At 47.6% G+C, this 23350-nt stretch overlaps 1 protein-coding gene across 3 annotated transcripts in view; it reads right to left on the reverse strand.

Moving 5' to 3' along the window:
• kcnt2a (potassium channel, subfamily T, member 2a) overlaps positions 1-23350 on the reverse strand; it is a 743558-nt gene that overhangs the window by 646021 nt on the left and 74187 nt on the right. The window lies entirely within an intron of this gene.

Raw genomic sequence — 23350 nt, forward strand, 5'->3', positions numbered from 1 at the left:
GACACTAATAAAATAAAAACTTTTTAAAAAACTGTGCTTCAACATGGCAGATCAAATAATAAGAGAACAGAGGGCCAGTAAAGAATGAAAGCATCATGACTGCTGCCACAAGATGTGCTGAGAGAGTACATTTGCAGATCGACCTCTCATTCAGCAAGTGGTAACTTATACAGTTGAAGTACATCAGTGTTTAAATGCAGGACCCACAAAGCTTTGACAAAGGGTCATCTGGACTCAAAACGTCAGCTCTTTTCTCTCCTTACAGATGCTGCCAATCCTGCTGAGGTGCTCTGCCTCCTTAATCCAGTCAGGGAAAACACAGTGAACCTCCCACTCCCCGCCCACCTCTCCCTCCCCGCCATAAATACACCTTCCATCTTTCCACTTCAGCAGTAGATGACAAACTGGGAGAAGTTACATATGCAAAGAATAAAGAAAAGTACAGCACAGGAACAGGCCCTTCGGCCCTCCAAGCCCGTGCTGACCATGATGCCCTAACTAAACTAAACAAAACCTTCTGCCTTTACTCGGATCATATCCCTCTATTCCCTCCCTATTCATGTACCCATCCAGGTGCCTCTTAAATGTACCTGCTTCCACCACCTCCTCTGGCAGAGTTTTCAAGGCACCAACCACTCTGTGTGGAAAGACTTCTCCCACACATCTCCCTTAAACTTTCCCCCTCTCACCTTGAACCTTGTAATTGACACTTCCACCCTAGGAAAAAGCCTCTGACTATCCACCCTGTCTATGCCTCTCATAATTTGAGACCTCTATCAGGTCTCCCCTCAGCCTCAGTCTTTCCAGTGAAAACAATCCTAGTTTATTCAACCTCCCCTCATAGCCCAGGCCCTAGAGACCAGGCAACATCCTGGTGAACCTTCTTTGCACTCTCTCCAAGGACTCACCACATTGAGCCCGGAAGGGTCCTCACACAAAGTAGTTAAGTTATGGTGAGCTTCACAGCTACAGGCAGCACCATCCTTGTCCTGCTCGGAGGCTGGATGTCGCCTGCAAGAGGTGGCAGATTTCCATGAGCATCTCCTTTGCAAAATGGAGACGTCACAAACATACTGCTTCTGTCTTCAATGGAGGGAAGAAAAATACTCCTGGAAGACACAAAGTAGATAATCTCTCCTGTCAAGGTATCTTCTTCTGCAATCGCTCTTCCATCTCCCTCTCATGCTACAGCTCAAGGCGCATGGTAACTATGGTCTGATAAGGACCCTTGAAGTCACAAGAAAGGCTTTCTCCACAGGCAGTACCACTCCCTGTCAACTTCACCAGCCTTAACCAACTCAGCAAACCAATAAGCACTTCTACAAACTCAGGAAGCCTGACTGGGAAGGAATGGTATTGATTGTTAAACACAAAATTAAGCCACTGCTCTGTGGAATGCGTACAAAAGTCCCAGCAGGACACAGTTGTGCAGACCCTTCCTGGTATCTGCCATATAAAGGGCTCAGGTGATGAGTCCCGACAGGGCAGGTGATTGTCAGTTACCAAGGTAAATCGAAGATCAATTACTGATTCCCCATGGGGGTCATCACACAGATCCATTAGAAATTAATCAGCAAGTAATACTCAAGTGTGGATATTTCCTTTGAACAGGTCTGGTGGTGGTTGTGCGGGGGATTCTGAGGGAGCTCTTTCCTGCCGAACACACATTCAGCTCTAAGCAGTAGCATCAACTGAGTTGGCAGGGTCAAAAATGGAATCATCTGCATCAAATACATTCCCACGATCTCCCTAATATCCATCCTTCTGACACATGCTTACAACAACTATGCTAACACCCTTGTCAGGATGACATCTAGTATTGGCCATGCTGCAAGTTTGCACAGCCGTTGCCAGAAGTACATGTGCTATGGAGCCAAATTTCACGGCCACATTTTTCACTATGCTGGAGTAGTCTCAACTAAATATTGTTATTAATTTTTCCATTTTTGTCTCCACCCTTGTATCTCACTTGTAATCTGGTAATTTGATATCCTGAACATATGGGATCAACTTGTCATGTCACTGAACAACAATGATACAAGAAACAATGATTACAAAATCTTGTGTCCCCCATTAGGTTCATTAGTGAAAATCTGCAAATGGATTGGTATGACAGAGAATAGGGAATAATTCAATGAAAATACGTAATACATTTTCTGAAGTCATATTATGTCCCATCAACTATAATTATGTTTTATGTTAGTCTTAAACAGAACAAAGCTAAACATCAGAAATAACTTTTAAATGTTATGATACAAGATCAGTAAGGTTTTTAACTTGACTGAAATGTATTCCATTCAACTGTATAAATTATTCATCTAACAGAATAATTCAAAGTATAAAATTGGCTAATTAAGATTAGTGTCACAGTGGTATTGTCACTGGACTAGCAATCTAGAAACCCAGAGCAAGATCTCAGGATGTGGGTTCCAGTCCAGTCACGGTGAAATTTGAATTCAATAAAAATCTAGAATTAAAAGTCTAATGATGATCATGAAACTATTGTTGATTGTTGTAAAAACCCATCTGGTTCACTAATGCCCTTTAAGGAAGGAAATCTGCTGTCCTTACCTGGTGTGGCCAACATGTGGCAATATGGTTGACTCTCAACTGCCTTCTGAAATGGAGGCAGTTAAGAGTGGGCCCAGCCAGTGATGCTCAATTCCTGTAAAATTAATTTTTTTAAAAAAATTACATTTGTGTGGCAATGCAATAAGTAATATTGTCCAGAAAAGAAGAATGTGTTTATATTATATCACTTCTTCAGGATGTCTGATCACTTCACACACTTTTTTAAAAATTCATTCGGAGGACATGGGCATCACTGGCTGGCCAGCATTTATTACCCAATCCCTAGTTGCCTTTAAGAAGGTGTTGGTGAGCTGTCTTCTTGAATCGCTGCAGTCCACATGCTGTGGGTTGACCCACAATGTTATTAAGGAGGAAATTCCAGGATTTTGACCCAGTAACTGCGAAGGAATGGTGATATATTTCCAAGTCAGGGTGGTGAGTGGCTTGCAGGTGAACTTGCAGGTGGCGATGTTCCCATGTATCTGCTGCCCTTGTCCTTTTAAATAGAAGTGGTCGTGGGTTTGAGAGGTGCTGTCTAGGACCTTTGGTGAATTGCTGCAGTGCATCTTGCAGATAGTACACACTGATGCTACTGAGCGTGGGTGGTGGAGGGAGTGAATGTGATGTCAAAGCGGGATGCTTTGTCTTGGATGGTGTCAAGCCTCTTGGGTGTTGTTGGAGCTGCAGCCATTCAGGCAAGTGGGGAGTATTCCATCACACCCCTGACTTGTGCCTTGTAGATGGTGGACAGGCTTTGGGGAATCAGGAGGTGAGTTTCTCGCCGCAGTATTCCTAGCCTCTGACCAGCTCTTGTAGTCACTGTGTTTATGTGGAGAGTCCAGTTGAGTTTCTGGTCAATGGTAACCCCAAGGATGTTGACGGGGGGGCGGGGGGGGGGATTCAGTGATGGTAACGCCATTGAATGTCATGGGGTGGTGGTTAGAGTATCTCTTGTTGGTGATGGTCATTGCCTGGCATTTGTATGGCGTGAATGTTACTTGCCACTTGTCAGCCCAAGCATGGAAATTGTCCAGATCTTGTTGAATTTAAACGTGGACTGCTTCAGTATCTGTGGACTTGTGACAAGTGTTGAACATTGTGCAATCATCAGCGAACTTCTGACCTTATGACGGAGGGAAGGTCATTGATGAAGCAGCTGAAGATGGTTGGGCATAGGACACTACCCTGAGCTGACTGACCTTCCACAACCACAACCATCTTCCTATGTGCCAAGTATGACTCCAACCAGTGGAGAGTTTGCCCAATAACCACTGATTCCAGTTTGCTAGGGATCCTTGATGCCACACTTGATCGAATGTGGCCTTGATGGCATTCACTCTCATCTCACCTCTGGAATTCAGCTCTATGTTTGAACCAAGGCTGTAATGAGGTCAGGAGCTGAGTGACCCTGGCAAACTGGGGTTCACTGAGAAGGACATTGCTGAGCAGGTGCTGCTTGATAGTACTGTTGATGACCCTTTCCGTCACTTTACTGGGTGGTAATTGTTTGGGTTGGATTTGTCCAGCTTTGTGTGTACAGAACATATCTGGGCTATTTTTCATACTGATGGGTAGATGCCAGTGTTCTACTGTACTGGAAGAGCTTGACTAGGGTAGCGGCAAGTTCTGGAGCACAAGTCTTCAGTACTTTGCTGGAATGTTGTCAGGGCCCTTTGCAATATCCAGTGCCTCCAACCATTTCTTGATATCAAGTGGAGTGAATCAAATTGGCTGGAGAATGGCATCTGAGATGCTGGGGACCACTGGAGGCCGAGATGGATCATCTGCTCGGCCCTTCTGGCTGAAGATTGCTGCGAATGCTTCAGCCTTACCTTTTGCACTGATGTGCTGGGCTCCTCCATCATTGAGGATGGGGGTAGTTGTGGAGCCTCCTCTTCCAGTGAGTTGTTTAATTGTCCACCACCATTCACAACTGGATGTGGTAGGACTTCAGAGCTTAGATCTGATCCATTGGCAGTGGGATCATTTAGCTCTATTATTTGCTGTTTGGCATGCAAGTAGTCCTGTTTGGTAGCTTCACCAGGTTGACACTTCATTTTTAGGTATGCCTGGTGCTGTTCCTGGCATGCCCTCCTGCACTCTCCATTGAACCAGGGTTGATCACCTGGCTTGATGGTAATAGGTGATTGGGGGATATGCCGGGCCATGAGGTTGCAGATTATGCTGGAGTACAGTTCAGCTGCTATTGATGGCCCACAGCGCCTCATGGATGCCCAGTCTCAAGTTGCCAATCATAGAACAGAAATCATAGAATCCCTACAGTGCAGAAGGAGACCATTCCGCTCATCGAGTCTGCACCAACCACAATCCCACCCAGGCCCCACTCCCGTAACCCCACATATTTACTCTGCTAATCCCCCTGACACTAGGGTCAATTTAGCATGGCCAATCAACCTAACCAGCACATCTTTGGGGTGTGGGAGGAAACTGGAGCACCCAGAGTAAACCCACGCAGACACGGGGAGAACGTGCAAACGCCACACAGATAGTTACCCAAGACCGGAATTGAACCCAGGTCCCTGGCACTGTGAAGCAGCAATGCTAACCACTGTTCTTTAGCATGGTGATAGTGCCACACAACACAATGGAGATTATTCTCAATTTAAAGGTGGGACTTTGTCTCCACAAGGACTGTGCAGAGGTAATTCTTATTGATACTGTCATGGACAGATGCATCTGCAGCCAGATTGGTAAGGATGAGGTCAAGTATGTTTTTCCCCCTTGTTGGTTCCTTCACTACCTGCTGCAGACCCAGTCTAGCAGTTATATTCTTTAGGACCCGACCAGCTCGATCAGTAGTGATGCTGCCAAGCCACTCTTGGTGGTGAACATTGAAATCCCCCACCCAGAGTACATTTTGCGCCCTTGCCAACCTCAGTGCTTCCTCCAAATGTTGTTCAACATGGAGGAGTACTGATTTATCAGCCGAAGGAGGATGGTACGTGATAAGCAATTAGAGGTTCCCTTGCCCATATTTAACCTGAAGCCATGAGACTTCACGGGGTCCAAAGTTGATGTTGAGGACTCCCAGGGTAACTCCCTCCCGACTGTATACCAGTTGCCGCCACCTCTGCTGGGTCTGTCCTGCCGGTGGGACAGGACATATCCAGGGATGGTACTGGTGGTGTCTAGGGTGTTATCTGTAAGGTATGATTCTGTGAGAATGACTATGTCAGGCTCTTGCTTGACTAGTCTATGAGACAGCTCTCCCAATTTTGATACTAGCCCCCAGATGTTAGTGACTTTGCAGGGTTGAAAGGGCTGTTTGTTTTGCAGTTGTCTTTTCCGGTGCCTCGGTCAGTGCTAGATGGTCCGTCCAGTTTTATTTCTTTGTTGAGACTTTGTAGAGATTGATACAACTGAGTGATGTGCTAGGCCATTTCAGAGGGAAGTTGAGAGGCAACCACATTGCTGGGCAGCAGATTTCTTTCCCTAAAGAACATTAGTGAACCACATGGGTTTTCCCGACAATCAGCAATGGTTTCATGGTCATCAGAAGGTTGTTTAATTCCAGATTTTTTTATTGAATTCAAATTCCACCATTTGCCATGGCAGAATTCAAACCCGGGTCCCCAGAACATTAGCTAAATTTCTGGATTAATACTCTAGCGATGATACCACTGGGGCATCAGCCGAGTTTACTAGTGTTTTATTCTAGTATCTATTGTTCTTAGTTGGCCAAGAAGCTGATTTGTGCTAATTTATTAACACTTAAAAGTCATAATTGTGTTGGAATACTTTTCACTTGTCCAGATACAGCTGCACTAGTGCTCAAGAAACATGACACTATGCAGGACAAAATAGTGCAATTGATTGGTCATCCACTAACCTAAACCTCCATCCATGTATTACTTATGTACCATGGCTGCAGCATGAATTATCTACAGGACATACTGCACCAGTTCACCAAGACTTCTTCAGCAGCACTCAAACACATGGCTTAGACATGCAAAGGCAAGGGAAGCAGATGCATGCAAACCTACAAGTTTTCTTCAAAATCACACACCATTCAAAGATGGAAACAAATCAGCATTTCTTCATCATTACTGGTTCAAAATCCTGGAACTCCTTACTTGACAGCATTCTTGAAGGCCCTTCACCAGATGTTCTTCAATGGTTCACCAAGAAGGCCTAGCACCACCTTCTCAAAGGCATCTAAGGGATGAACAGAATGTCAATCTACCCAACAATGTCGACATCTGAAAGATGAATAACGTCATCCTTGCTTGCCATTGCATTAAAAAATCCTAACCCCCCCCTAAATAAATTAGTGTTAGGGGAAGCAAAAAATGGGAATCTTTATTTGTTAAAGCCTATTACTGTGGAAATTATCAGAATTTTAATTTCCAGTGTCGCTATTTGATGTTCAAATGGAGCCAGTGCAGACACGGGTCGAATGGCCTCCCGTTTGTGCTATAACAATTAAATGATTTTGAAATTTGTGTTAGTTGAAGTGAAATTGTGATATTTATCATATCAAAATCCAACATAAATCTGAACAACTCTTTTATAGAACATAGAACATAGAAAGTCACAGCACAAACAGGCCCTTCGGCCCACAAGTTGCGCCGATCACATCCCCACCTCTAGGCCTATCTATAGCCCTCAATCCCATTAAATCCCATGTACTCATCCAGAAGTCTCTTAAAAGACCCCAACGAGTTTGCCTCCACCACCACCGACGTCAGCCGATTCCACTCACCCACCACCCTCTGAGTGAAAAACTTACCCCTGACATCCCCCCTGTACCTACCCCCCAGCACCTTAAACCTGTGTCCTCTCGTAGCAACCATTTCAGCCCTTGGAAATAGCCTCTGAGAGTCCACCCTATCCAGACCCCTCAACATCTTGTAAACCTCTATCAGGTCACCTCTCATCCTTCGTCTCTCCAGGGAGAAGAGACCAAGCTCCCTCAACCTATCCTCATAAGGCATGCCCCCCAATCCAGGCAACATCCTTGTAAATCTCCTCTGCACCCTTTCAATGGGACCGGATGGGATGTACCCCAGGTTACTGTGGGAGGCGAGGGAGGAGATTGCGGAGCCTTTGGCGATGATCTTTGCATCGTCGATGGAGACGGGAGAGGTTCCGGAGGATTGGAGGATTGCGGATGTGGTCCCTATATTCAAGAAAGGGAACAGGGACAGCCCGGGAAATCTCTTAACTTCCAGAATAACAATCCTTGTTTCTCTAGCTTCTCTACGTATCTGAAATCCCTCAGCCCTAGCATCATGAATTATTCAATTTCAGCACAACATCTGAACAAAGAACAGAAACAGGCTCTTCAGCCCTCTAAGCCTGCACCGACCATGCTGCCCAACTGAACTAAAACCCCCGGCCCTTCCGGGGACCATATCCCTCCATTCCCATCCTATTCATGTATTTGTCAAGGCGCCCCTTAAAACTCACTATCGTATCTGCTTCCACTACCTCTGCTGACAGCGAGTTCCAGGCACCCACCACCCTCTATGTAAAAAACTTCTCGTACATCTCCTTTAAACCTTGCCCCTCGCATCTTAAACCTGTGCCCCCTAGTAATTGACTCTCCCACCCTGGGAAAAAGCTTCTGACTATTCACTCTGTCCATGCCTCTCATAACCTTGTAGACTTCTATCAGGTCGCCCCTCAACCTCCGTCGTTCCAGTGAGAACAAACCAAATTTCTCCCAACCTCTCCTCATAGCCCTCCATACCAGGCAACATCCTGGTAAATCTTTTCTGTACCCTCTCCAAAGCCTCCACATCCTTCTGGTGGTGTGGCGACCAGAATTGAACACGAAATTCCAAATGCAGCCTATCTAAGGTTCTATAAAGCTGCAACATTACTTGCCAATTTTTAAACTCAAAATTTGTTTTTTTTTACAAGAAATACTTCATAGCTTCTTTCCATGAATATACATAAGATATTTAGTGATATCTCAAGAGGTCAAATGAACCTCACAATTAAAAGCCAACCACACTAAATTGCCAACTCCTGTCATTTGCAACCCCATCTATCATGAATTCATTTGCTCGCACAAATGTAGTTGTACACGTAATCGTGGTTCATGGCCCCAAAATTTAACTCATCTGCAATTTAGAACGTCAAACTTTCACCTTTCTCTCGTCAATTTCACATAGAAACCGTGCACTGCGCATGTACCAACTCTGTGTACGTGTGACTTCCTCATTCAGATTTCACAATTCACGGGAACTTAATACCCATGAATGGTGCGTCTTAACTGTAACAGCATTACATGTGTAAAGGATAAATTTTGTTTATGTTGTTTCATTCGTACTTTCATAGTGGGATTTTCAACACTCCCTGTGGCATGTTTCTCACCGGCAGGAGACAGCCAGCCATTAGCCGGCAGTGGGATCTTTTGGACTCACCGCTGTCAATAGAATTTCCCTTGGAATCCACTTCCCCATTGCCAGGAAACCTGCAGCGGTGGGGTGGGTTACATTGGCATGTCCGGAAGAGCTCGCCACCAGCCAAAAAATCCAACCCTTAATAAAAATGGTGTGAACTGAAATGAATAGGAATGCCAGTAGGAGTCAAGCAGCACAGATTAAAAATACCAAAAGAAGTTGGGTTAGGGCAGTTAAGTAATACCAATAAGGACTGACTCAGTGGCTAAAGAAATGTGTCTGATGTGAAATTAATTCAAAATTATTGTACATGCTAGCGGATCTCCTGTGATATTGTTTAGTGTGATTCAGAGGAGAATCTGTTTCATTAAGACTTTTGGAGTCCACATCTGTGTAGTTAAATACCAAAATCCAGAAGCTGCTGTCAGTGATTCCACACTTAACAAACGAAATCTCTCTACTGGAGACCATGCCCGCCCTGCCCCCCATTATCCCTCCATCGTGAGAGCGCAATCTAGTTGTAATTGCTGAACTGATGGAAACATTTTACGGTTTACATTATTAGTTGCACTGTAAAATAATTTGAAAAGGTTACACCTTGTTAAATGAGGCGTAATTGGGTTTTTCAAATGGAAAACTAAGTTCATAATCACTACTAAACAACCTCCAACCCTGAAAGACTAATTTTATATTTGCAGAATGTCAAATTTCTCCATTTCATTAAAAAGAATGGTAATGTCTCAATCTCAGTGCATGTCCCAATAATTTATTTCACTATTTTATAAAAACCGAAGGATTACCTTCTGGTTTCCAATCTGTGAGAATACATTAATGTTTGCTATTTACCTTGGTTGTAGGTATCACTGTTGCTGAATAACTGGAGGTTTCCTTAACCTGGTACCAGATTCAAACTGATGATGGGAAAGGAAAAACTCACACCACAGAGATCGTAAGATCTTTGGCAAACTTTTTTATTTTACATGTCAATGGCAAGTGCAGTTCCTTCACCACTGGCTGCAAAATCCCAACCACAGCAGAATTTTGCTGTTAAGTTACAGTCATGCTTGTTTCAGGCCACAGGATCTAATCATTGTAAAAGGTACACCTTGCAGTCAATTTGCTTCTTGGAGCCATCCAGAGGTTAATTAAAGGATACCATTTTCCTGTAGATGGTCAGGAAACACCAACAAGAAATTAATGCTTCCAATGTTAAACTCTAAACTATGCATTTAAATAAAGTGGATTTTGTAAATTTTATACCAAAATGCACAACTTTGAGTAAGAATAAACCAATGAAATTATGAATTTTTCATCAATAACAACAATACAAGATGATGACGACAAGTCATTATAATTGCAATCAAGAACTACTGAATAATAACAATGACTCAAAGCCAGCATTGCATTAAACATGAAATTCAGATATGAAATTATTGTCTCACAGTTAGAAAATTTATATGCTGATTAGAAAGTGTTTTGCCTCACTGGGTTTAATAATTCCACTTCCACAGTTCTTCTGTAACATCTTTGAAATATTTCATTTGAAAAAGGTGAAAATATTGTTTCAAAGACTGTCTGCCATTGACTTTATTTTAAACCCACTGTTGAAAATACGATAAGAGAAAATTTCCATATTGTTGGCTTTTGACATTCAAGAAGCCCTTAGAGAATTTGATTCTCCAAATATAGGCAAGATGTATGCATTATCAATTACATGATATAATGCTAATGGTGAAACTGCAGACATTTTCTCACCAAGAATCCTACTGTGGCCCTGAACTTAGGTGCGGGAACATCGGTGTATAAATAGAGTGAATAGTTGAACTTCTATCATTTTAGTTTGTTAGTGCTTTCACTGAAATAGTGGATAAAGGAGTTTCAATCAAACAAGGTTTTCTTAAATCTGTTCTCGGGATGTGGGCATCACTGGCTGGGCCAGCGTTTAGAGCCCATCGCTGAGGGCATTTAAGAGTCAACCAAATAGCTGTGGATCTGGAGTCACATGTCGGCCAGACAAATTTCCTTCCCTAAAGGACATTAGTGAATCAGATCAGTTGTGAAACGACAGAACAACAGTGGTTTCATGGTCATCATTAGACTTTTAATTCAAGATTTTTATTGAATTCAAATTTCACTAGCTGCCATGGTAGGAGTCCTCAGGTCCCCAGAGTATTACCTTGAGTCTCTGGATTACTAGTCCATGACAATACCACTGCACCACTGCCTCCCTTGATATTCTACAACATAAATTCAGAGTTTGTGCATGATATTTCATGACAGGACCTAATTGTGACATGAATTTTCTCTCAAGAGTCCTATGTAAACACTAAGGAGGAACAAATCCTAAAAGACTGTACCAAGCAACAAAAACACAGCAAGTCATTGTTTACAAGTAAAGAATATTTTGGTGGGAGCAGAGGTCTTGAAGTATTCTGATGAAAGGTTTGTGTCTTGAGACAGTCAATGTGATTTTAACTCACTCAAAATCCATCCAGTGGCAGTGTTAAAACCAGGCCCATTAACTGGGTTTATCTTTCCACAGATGTTGTCTGACCTGCCAAGAATTTCCAATATTCTCTGGTTCTGGTTTTTCTTTCATTTTTTTCAGCATCTGTGGTGTTTTGCTTTTGGCGTTAAAATGTGGATGTTTGCAAATTGAAAACTTCGCCCATAGCATCAGCGAGGGAGACGAGAGTGTGCACATTATCCAAACTACACGATGTGATTCCTTCATTTTACCTTTGGAGGAATACATTTCCAATATTATGAAGGAAACCGGTAAATAGCAGCAGAGATTTTAAAGTTGTCAAGAGGTTGAGCATACATGCTGTTACCACTGAAAACGTAATACCAGGATGATCAGTGCAAAGTTTTTTGTATACTTTCATGAGAAGTGGACATTGCTGGCAGGGCACACCATGGGCCCCATTTTACCAAAATTTCGCACCCGAAATCATGGTAAAGTTGGGCTGCGGGCCTAAAACGCGATCCAGACCCGACCCAAGGCCAATCGTGCCTTTACCAACAGCCGATCCGGGCGCTGATCTGGCGCGCGCCCGGATCGGCCTAATGAAGCCCGCGCCCAACTTTACCGAAGTTTCCCACTTTACCATCCTCCGCCCCAATCTGCGCCCGCGCAATTACCGACCTGCGAAATAAAAGTCGGGAGCAGGCGCCTCCACAGCGAGGGTGTGAGAGGAGGTAGGCATGTTGCGATCGGACGCCCCGTGGTACTTACGTGCATTGGAAGTCGCGGCCATTCCGCTGTCCCGGGTGGGTGGCGTCTCAGGGACTGTGGGGGGGGGGGGGGGGGGAGTGGGGGGGGGCTGCTGCTCTGCACAACACTGAGCCCTGCAGTGCAGCTGGGTCCTAGCACCACAGCTCACTGCAGGCTGAAGGCTGAAGATGTGCAGAGAGTGCACATAGCACTGCAGCAGCCTGCCAAAGCAACCAGGGACTGTGGCTGTGTGCAGCCTGGGGCTGGGGGGATTGGGGGTAATGGGGGGACTGTGGCTGTGTGCAGCCTGGGTCTGGGGGGATTGAGGGTAATGGGGGAGCTGTGGCTGTCAATGTGCTAGGGGCAAGCAGCATTGCATGATTCCACCATCTGCTCCTCCCCCCCCCCCCCCCCCAATCCACTTCCCATGCTCCCCCACCTCCCCTTACCCCCACCCCCCTTTCAGAGTGGCGAGATGGCGTTTGGAATGCAACCAATCGATGTGGCTGTGCTATTGGTTGCTGCTGGAGCCGAGGAGGAGGAGGATCTGGAGGAAGAACTGCAGGCCCAGGAGGCCCGGGCCGTACCTCCTACAGGGCTGGAGGGAGACGACCATCAGAGGCAGGAGGTGGCCGACATTCTCCCAGGGCAGGGGCTTCGCAGAAGGAGGGAGCAGAGACCCCGGCACTTTCATGCATGAGTCTCCTTCGAGGAGATGTCGGACACCGTATTCCGCCGACGTCTCAGACTCCAAAAGGAGACCGTGTGACACCTATGTGACCTGCTGCAGGACCTGGCGCCGAGGGGCAGGGGGGGGCACCCACTCTCAGTGGCTGTCGGATTGACGGCAGCCCTGAACTTTTACGCCACCGGCTCTTTCCAGAGCCCGAGCGGAGATGTCTGTGGCATCTCCCCAGTCTGCAGTCCACAGATGTGTCAAGCAGGTCACCGAGGCCCTGTATGCCCGAGCTGGGCGGTTTATCAAATTCGACTTGGACCATGCCCATCAGGAAGCCCGGGCTGCGGGGTTCGTGGCAATTGCGGGAATGCCAAAAGTGCAGGGGCTGGTCGACTGCACCCATGTCGCCCTCAGGGCCCTCCTACAGGATCCACGACGATTCGTCAATAGGAAGGGGTTCCACTCCCTGAATGTGCAAATCGTCTGTGACCACAACATGACCATCATGCACGTCTGCGCCAGACATCCAGGTAGTGTGCATGATAGCTACATTGTAAGGATGTCTGGCATCCCTCAGGTATTTGAGGAGGAGCCCAGGCTGCGGGGGTGGCTACTGGGTGATAAGGGTTACCCGCTCCGCACATGGCTGATGACGCCTGTGCGGAGGCCTGTGACGGAGGCAGAGGCCCGCTATAATGAGGCCCATGTAGCCACCCGCATGACAGCGGAGAGGTGCATTGGGCTCCTAAAGATGCGGTTACGGTGACTGGACCGATCCGGAGGGGCCCTCCAGTACGGCCCCCTGGTCACCTTGGGCACAGTGGTGGTGTGCTGTGCCCTGCACAATTTGGCTCAGCAGCGAGGTGACCTCCTGGAGGAGGAAGAGGAGGTGGAGGAAGAGGAGGTGGAGGAAGAGGAGGTGGAGGAAGAGGAGGTGGAGGAAGAGGGCGCCATGGAACACCTGCCAGGCGGTGCAGGGCTGGCAGCGCAGCGGAGGCGTGCGAGGGTGGCGAGACAGGCTCTGATCACCATGCGGTTCAGTGGCTAGGGTCTGGTGATAGTGGGATCCATTCCCCCCCACCCCCAACACCGGAGTTATCCCCTGCATTGTCACACCAGAGTGGTAGGCCTGGGTACTCCGTGCTCGCGATATGTCTGCCAGGCAGGAGGGTGGTGACGACATGCTACGCACTATTCGGATGATGCCCTGGTGCAAACCAGTCTGACTCCTGCCTGAGATCGACATGCACGCTGGCACCTGGGCCCGCGCCGGTCTTGTGGGTAAGGTATCCGAAACCCCCATACAGGGCCCCGGGGCGGGTGGGTTGGGGGACGGGAGGTCATCGCCCGTGGGGTATGAGAGACCAATGGCCACCTTTGCCTCCTTTGCTCAGTGACACCACATTGCGGGCCCACCCCAACTGATATCACCATGAGGCATCCATCGGGTGACCGTCAATGAGGCAGGGATGCTATTCGAGACAACCTATTCGCAGGTGGTTGTGGAGGGAATACATTTAATTCCAGTAAAGGTAAGCTGGTGAAACACGGAAACCTGTGAAAAGAGAACACTGCGGCTTCCAGTCCTTTCCAACTAGTGCAGCCCTTCTCCCGTGCCATCCCAGTGCAACTACGACCTCCGAACCTTACGCTGTGTCACACTATGCCTCAGTGACTCCCCAGAATGTACAGTGGAGGGGGAGGGGGCCAGCTGCCGACCACGCCCCGTGGCCTGTGATGCGCATGGTGGCCGTCCTCGAGAGGCCATGGACCCTGAGGGCCCTGGCCGGCTTCCAGGTGTCTAGGGTGTTACCATGGAACCCTCTTCATCCCGCTGCCCATGAGATGCCCCAGTGTCGGGAAGGGGGGAGTCGGAGGGTGTTGCCGTAGCCATGGTCTCCTGGCTGGAATGCCCCGGCATGGGCTCGCGCCCTTCCTCCTCCCTGGGTGCCCCTTTTGTCCCCTGGGTCACTCCATGGGACATCGATGCCTCTGCAGTGAGCTCCAGAAGCCCTGGCGCCACCTGGCACTGCCAGTCCTGGGGGACCACCTGCATCCTACCCATGGTGGCGGGGGGGAGGGGGGGGGGGCGGAGGAACGGAGCAAGTGAGTGACGTGTCAGCCCCTGGGGGGAGGGGGGAGAATGGAGCAGGCAGTCTTCGGCCGATCCCTCCTCCCCACCGGAGGAGGGATTTCCCCCCCCGCCAGGGGCTGACACATCACCCACCCGCTCCTTCCCCCCCCCCCCCCCCACCACCCCCCACCCCCCCCAGGGGCAGAGACGTCACATCATCCGCATCAGACACCCCCCCCCCCACCCCCAGGGGCACAGACGTCGCATCATCCCCATCAGACACCCCCCCACCCACCCCCACCAGGGAAAGTCAAAGGCAGCACAGACAGCAGTGGGGATGAAAGGAATCCCCTTTGGAGGATAATGCCCAAGGACATTATCCTCCAAAGGGGATTCCTTTCATCCCCACTGCTGTCAGCGCTGCCTTTGACTTGCGCGCCCATGCGCGCTGTGCTGTCGGCTCCGAACTGCGCATGCGCAGTTTGGCGCTCCAACAGATGCAAATAAGCTAGGCCCCGCCCACTAGACCCGCGCCGAAAAAAGGCGTATGGGGGCGCTGGAGCGCAGCTGCCGGGCGCGGGTCTGATTTACGGCCGCACCCGGCACTTAGTCACAATTTGGTAAAATCGGCCCCCATTTCAAGAGTCAACCGCACCGTAGTGGCTCAGGAGTCACATGTAGACCAGACCAGGTAAGGTGGCAGATTTCCTTTCCTAAAGGATTTTAGTGAACCAGATGGGCTTTTAACCACAATCATGGTCAAGGTCATTACTGCATTTCAATTCCAGATTATTGATTTAATTAAAATTCCACCAGCTGCCACGGTGGGATTTGAACCCCTCACCCCAAGTTATTAGCCTGGGCCTCTGGATTACTCGTTCAACAGCAACACTGTCAGTAAACTTTAATATCCATCCCCAATTGCCCTTAAGGTGATGAAGGACCACCCTCTTGATCCACAGAGTCAGCCAGCATGAAACACATTCCTGCTGATTTTTGGGTGCACAAGGGCAGCCTGCTTGCAATAGAATCATAGAATCCCTACAGCGCAGAAGGAGGCCATTCGGCCCATTGAGTCTGCAGCAACAGAAATCCCGACCCAGTCCCTATCCCCGTAACCTCACATATTTACCCTGCTAATCTCCTGATACTCAAGGGCAATTTATCCTGGCCAATCAACATAACCCACACATCTTTGGACTGTGGGAGGAAACCGGAGCACCCAGAGGAAACCCATGCAGACACGGAGAGATTGTGCAAATTCCACACAGACAGTCACCCAAGGTTGGAATTGAACTCAGGTCCCTGGCGCAGTGAGGCAGCAGTGCTAACCACTGTGCCACTCATAATTTGGATGGAGATGGGTCAGACACAAAATTAGTCTACCCACCTTATCAAAATGATTGTAGGGCAAGTTCCTGCACCACCAGTGCTGGTCTCCTCTTCTGAACACTGAGCCCACACCAAACATGAGTGTAGCTACATTCCACACGATGCAGGCAACCAGCTTTTTCTCAAAAACAAGGTGAAGAAAAAGACTGCTGCATACAGTTTTTTTACAAAGAGAACACCAAATCGCACAAAGGGACTTGTAGTGACGCAGGTAGCATCGGAGGGAGGCATTAGTGATGAGAGGAGAGACACCACAGTCCCAGCAGCAGGATCAGGAGGCCCTCAAGGATCACCCTTAGAAAGTGAGAGCACCTTGGCCTGAAAGGTTAACTCCCAAAGGCTGGATCTTTTACAAATGCCACAAGAAGTCTAAAGACCTCACATGGGTAGTCAATGTTAGTGAATGCACTTTTAAATGATACGTCTTCCATCACAACATCAGCATCAGTGCTCCATGCACCATACACAATGCACCATTGTGCATCCAGCAACACTCCCGGGCACTCAGGACTCATGCCTCAAATTCAGATACTCCACCTCACCCGTTAAATGCGACACTATGCCCATGAATTTTACAGGCAGCGTGTCGAAGGTATTCCCACAATGCTGTTAGATAGGTAGGGTAGTTGATGGATTTTGACTCAGCATCAGTGAAGGGATGGTGATGTATTTCCAAGTGAGAATGGTGTGTGACTTGAAGGAGGTGTCATTCCTACATGCCTTGTACCCTCATCTTTCGAGGTGATAGAGATCACGGCCAAAATTCTCCAGTTTCACCTGCCGTGGGAATCACAGTGGACGAGACAGAAAATTCGGTGGACCATTCAAAGGTCCGTGAGCTCAGTGAAGGGGGTGGGGGTGGATTTCTGGTCTTGGGGTGCGCTTCCCATTGGGACTGTGGTGTCTCTCCTCCCAACACTAATGCCACTAGTGCCACATCCGTCACTACAAATCCTTGTGTGTGACTGGAGAATCCCGCCTTACGTGTTTTGGCGATGCTGTCAAAGTATGAAAATGTTTGAAAAATGTTTTGCTTTGTTAAAAAGGAAAACAGGAGCGGTTATTATTTTTACTGAACTCATGCCAAAACAACTTGTAAAATTGGACAATCCCTGTTGGGTTTTTTCATCTGAATGCCATCTTTCTGATGGTATTCCAGACACCACTTTCTTAGGCAATCTATTTACACACCAGAGCAACTTCCTGGTGAGATTCCAGTCACTAGAGGAAGCTGCCTACTGCCATGAGACAAATGTCCAAGTAATGTTGCAGCACCAGAAGTAACCAGCAGACATTTAAAAAGCAGGAGAGGGGCCCTACCAAGAATGCCAGGACTAAGGCCTAAAATGATTTGGCATCAGAGTCAAAATGAAAGGGATTAGTTGCCTCTGATAGCTGCCAATCACCTCCATGAAAAGAATGTCAGGGCCTTACTGTCACTTTCTCCAGGCAGTGCCAGCACACAGCTATAACAAAGACAGACAAGAAGCAAAATCACCTTTCATACCAGCCAGCAAGCAAGCAAAGGGGATGGAGCACAGGGTGGGAGCGCAACGGTTGCCTTATCCTCTGATGTTGCCATCCCTCTCACTCCTGCTACCGTACATGTCACTTGATTTTGGGTGACAACAGAAAAATCCAGCTGCTTGTCTTTCTGCACATTTACATTTCACACAATGCGTTATCCTGTTGTTCTTTGGAGTCAACCATTCCCCACAAACGTTTTGACATCACAGCCTGAAAAAATAAAACCTTCTTTCAATACAAATTAGTATCAATGTTCAAAGTGTTTACGATGAACTCCCAAAATTACTTCTTTTGTCCTATTTAAATTATTTTGGATTGATTTAAGAAATGACATCCCACCTAGACTTGTAGGTGTTAAGAAGCATTTAAATAAGCACTTGAAACATCATAGCATACACGGCTATGGACAAGGTGCTAGAAAATGGGATGACAAGAGATAGGTGCTTGATGGCTGGTACAGACAGAATGGGCCAAAGGGCCTCTTATTAGAATCATAGAATCCCTACAATGCAGAAGGAGGCCATTCGGCCCATTGATTCTGCACCGACAACAATTCCACCCAGACCCTATCCCCATAATCCCACTTATTTATCTCCTAATCCCTCTAATTTACACATCCTGGGACACTAAGGGGCAATTTAGCATGGCTAATGCACCTAACCCGCATATCTTTGGACTGTGGGGGGAAACCGGAGCACCCAAACGTGCAAACTCCACAAGGACAGTCACCCAAGTCGGCAATCAAACCCAGGTTCCTGGAGCTGTGCCACCGTGCCTCATAAAACTATAGGGCAAATTTTCCCATTCCACCCACCACCGGAATCGGAGCAGGCGAGGAGTAGACCGCACGGAACGGTCCGTTGACCTCGAGTGGGAGTTTTTGGTTTCGGGGCGAGTGCGGCCGGAAAATCCCACCCTATGACGCTCAACGCAATGGGGTGATTTTCTTCTGCTGGAGTGCAAGAGATTTGGTACACACTGGAAGCCCCTGAATACACCAGCAGCAGATAGTTAGAAATAAAAATCATTGACCTGTGATTGGTGGATTATTGGAAGGGTATTCATGTGCTGTCTTAAAAAGATGTGCAATGGTCTAAGATGCACTAGATATATTTCATTCGAAAGTGACACACAATTAGCTGAGTAGTTTACTACATATGAAACTTAGCTGCTCTACAATAGCATTAGTTGACACTCATGTATTTTTAAAAAAAACTATTACTGGCAATTTATAAGCTTGTATTTTCACTGCAGTATACAGGCGTGAAACACATCCTTTTGTAGAAAGGAAAAGAACAGTGAGCATTTTAAATGCTATAATCAAGCTGCACTAGATAAATTTCATTAGGAAAATTAGGCAGCTGGGAGCGCAACCATCACTTCCAGGAAGGGGCTCCCTCTTTGAAAAGCCACCAAGTTCCGGGAATTGGGAAGGAGGAGTCTGCTAAGAAGTAGCCCCTTCCCTTGCTGCTGATGCCCTCCAATTCCCTGCCCCACAACCCTCAACTCTCTTCCCACTATCTCTCAGCTGTGCCTTATCAGTGTAATACTGGGAGCAGTCAATGCCCCCACCAACACTCCGTTCTGTAACATCACCCCCTCACCCTGTGGCGCTGCTGAGTACTGCGCTAGCTAATGGGCTTTGGGACGCAAGAAAAAAAACTACTTTGTGTGGTGGCAGTGATAGTTCCTTTAAGATTTAGGTTTCTCCAGGATATGATTTCTGGTAAAGCACCTGGCTTGCAATGAATGATTATGTGACCGGGTTGTCTTGGAGATAAAGAATAGAGGAAAGTAGATCAACCCAAGTTAGTTGTAGGGGTGTGATTCTGCATTCAAACAGCTTAGCTTTTAAGTTCGAGAATAAGCTGGCTGCAGAAGAGAAAACGTTGCTCTCAAACAGAATTCAGTTGAAATTATGCACGTTGGCTAAAGTAGCTTAAAATTTTGTCAGTCGAAGGGCTCCTATGAGTTGAATGTCTCAGATAGCCAAGATGTATGAGAATGCATGTTGTGACTCTACTCTGTCTTCAAGGAAAGTGTTTTAATCCTGCTTCTCTGTTTTTTTTGTATCATTGCCGTGATGTCTGTTGAAGGCATATAATGGGCCTTTTTGTTTATTTTAATTTGAGCCCAACACAATGTCCTGGATTTTTATGAATTTATAATCCTTTTGAATTGTTTGGTGGGGGGGGGGGAATGATTGATTGGTCAGGTGGGACTGTTTTTTTCTTACAGGAAAACTTTATTTTCAGTTAGAAACTGTTAGGACTGCAGACTGCAAGCAATATTTCTGTCTCTCTCTCTGGGATTGGAAATTTAGCTCTTGATGGCTGGAGTGCAAGGAGTACCTCTGTCTCTTCAAGTGTACCGAAAGTACCAGGGTCAAAAGGCCTCAGCATTTTCGACTCACTATCCGAAGGACTAATTCACAGCAGGTGTTGCAAAGCTGCAAGATCTAGCATCACATGAGCATACATATTTTCGGTGCTAAATCAAAACCGGGGTGCATACTGGTAAGAATGTTGCGTTGTAGCAGTATTCAGAGCAGTTAAGATTTATACCATATCGTGGTTGCTTTTTTTTGTTTGTAATTGGTAAACATTATTGCAAATTTTCTATGTGTTAACTGTATTCTTAAATAAACTTTATTATGTAAAAGCTCCCTAGTGGATCTTTTGAATCATACCTGGAGTGAAACATCTTCTGCTTACCCATGCCAAAATTCAAACTGCAAAACTGATGATCTAGGCTGACTCCACAAAAACTTTAGAGTTTCTGACCTGGATGATAACAATGTGAGAGAAGAAAGCAAAGGAACGAGGGGGTGGGCGAGCGCAAAAGCAAAAGTGCGAAAGCGCGAGAGGGAGGGTGCACACGTGAAAGCGCGAGAGGGAGGGCGCGCACGTGAAAGCGCGAGAGGGAGGGCGCGCACGTGAAAGCGCGAGGGAGGGCGCGCGCGCGAAAGGGAGGGGGCGCACACGAAAGCGCGAGAGGGAGGGTGGCGCGCGATAGTGTGAGAGGGAGGGCGTGCGCGCGAAAGCGCGAGAGGGAGGGCGCGCGTGCCAAAGCACGAGGGAGAGCGCGCGCCAAAGTGCGAGAGAGAGCACGCGCCAAAGCGCGAGAGAGAGCGCGCACCAAAGCGCGAGAGAGAGCGCGCACCAAAGCGCGAGAGAGAGAGCGCGCACCAAAGCGCGAGAGAGAGAGCGCGCACCAAAGCGCGAGAGAGAGCGCGCACCAAAGTGCGAGAGAGCGCGCACCAAAGCGCGAGAGAGAGCGCGCACCAAAGTGCGAGAGAGCGCGCACCAAAGCGCGAGAGAGAGCGCGCGCCAAAGCGCGAGAGAGAGCGCGCACCAAAGCGCGAGAGAGAACGTGCGCCAAAGCACGAGAGAGAGCGCGCGCCAAAGTGCGAGAGAGAGCACGCGCCAAAGCGCGAGAGAGAGCGCGCACCAAAGCGCGAGAGAGAGCGCGTGCCAAAGCGCGAGAGAGAGCACGTGCTAAAGCGCGAGAGAGAGCGCGCGCCAAAGCGCGAGAGAGAGCACGTGCCAAAGTGCGAGAGAGAGCGCGCACCAAAGCGCGAGAGAGAACGTGCGCCAAAGCGCGAGAGAGCGCGCGCCAAAGCGCGAGAGAGAGCGCGCACCAAAGCGCGAGAGAGAGCGCGCGCCAAAGCGCGAGAGAGAGCGCGCGCCAAAGCGCGAGAGAGAGCGCGCGCCAAAGCGCGAGAGAGAGCGCGCGCCAAAGCGCGAGAGAGAGCGCGCGCCAAAGCGCGAGAGAGAGCGCGCGCCAAAGCGCGAGAGAGAGCGCGCGCCAAAGCGCGAGAGAGAGCGCGCACCAAAGCGCGAGAGAGAGCGCGCGCCAAAGCGCGAGAGAGAGCGCATCAAAGCGCGAGAGAGAGCGCATCAAAGCGCGAGAGAGACCGCGCACCAAAGCGCGAGAGAGGCAGGGGTGTAGTGATGGGGGGGGTGTAGTGAGGGGGGGGGGGTGTAGTGAGGGGGGGGTGGGTGGTGTAGTGAGGGGGGGCGGTGTAGTGATGGGGGGGGGGTGGTGTAGTGAGGGGGGGTGGGTGTAGTGAGGGAGATGCGGGGGGGTGTACCGAGATCACAAAAATACAGGCGAGTTACCGGCCAATCTCCTGGTGGGCAAGACTTCTATCCCCAGATTCCTTGATCCCGTGGGAAGGCTCACCGTTGGTCTGTTAAGTGCTCAAGTGCCACAAGATGCAGCGTGAAAAGAGGCAATGTGGGGATTTTACCGGCTAGAGTCTCCTGTTGCCTCCACAAGATTCTGCCCTGTATCTGGTAAATTATTCCAGTTGAACTGCTGCATCACCCCCACCATCAACAATCTGTTAGCAAAACTGATGAAATGAAAATAAGTGCATGAGAAGTATTCACATGCGTTGGAATTTGATTTGTCACACTGAAGATTTGACAAGAATGTTCATTGATGAAATGAACATATTGGGAGAAAATAAAGCCTTTCAATCTTTTAGGTACGCCAATGCACTGTTTTTATCTTATTTAGAGTGGATAAGACAGGCAAGATCATCAGAATCAAAGTCAACAAAGTGAAGTACCTGAAGTAAAACAAAATGAGCACTTACATTCGTGTAGATTGAATCCTGAGGGAATATCATCTCGCCTCCCACTGAGTTACACTGGTTAAATTGCTTTGTTTAATTTCCACTACACAAATGGGAATCATTCCAAAATTGTGCTGCAGATCCTTAGCCAGAGTGCACATATATGCTTTGCAAACATCATCACAGTTATGATAAAAGGTTATGCAAGTAATAAACCAAAAGAAAATCATGGCAATCTTCTGCCTCGAAAGACTATTTCGAGCATTGAAGCTCTGTACTTTATTGTCTGCAATGAAAGTGGATGAAAAAATAAACTAATACTGTGGGTGATACAGCGCAGTGAAAATTGACACATTCTCCTCAGTACAACTACTTCACAATTATAAAAATACCTCTCATGTCAACAAAGTTGAATTTTTAGCAAGTACACAAGCCTGGAATGGATTGTATATTGGTGTTAGATTAACCACAAACGTTACTGAGAGTGAATGGGCTCATGAATCAGAAATAGTTCTAAAGTGAGAGTTTTGCTCAGTTTGTGGATTTCTAAAGAACACATTAATACCTTTCATATTGTAAGTAAGCCTTATACAAGTTACCCATTTGTGAAAACAGTATCAAATATCTTAGGGCTGATTAGAGCAGCGTGTCCTGCCAAATAGATTGTGGAGGTGGAATTTTCCTGCTGATGCTCCTCTGTTGAATCACTCTGTGGTACTTGGGAGTTTCAAGTGCTGTTACTGGACATGATTTTACCACCTTGTCCCGCCCATTGATCGGCGCGGTGAGCGGGGAAGATAGCGTGCGAGGCCAAAAATCAGATTTGCATCCAGCAACCATCGAACGGTTTCTGCTCATCCCAACCCCTCCTTCACAGGCGTGAACCACTCTTCACACCTAAAATGGGCACGACGCATACATTTGAATGCATTTTTAT

This window comes from Mustelus asterias, chromosome 8 (genome assembly GCF_964213995.1).
Source record: "Mustelus asterias chromosome 8, sMusAst1.hap1.1, whole genome shotgun sequence".
NCBI lineage: Eukaryota > Metazoa > Chordata > Chondrichthyes > Carcharhiniformes > Triakidae > Mustelus > Mustelus asterias.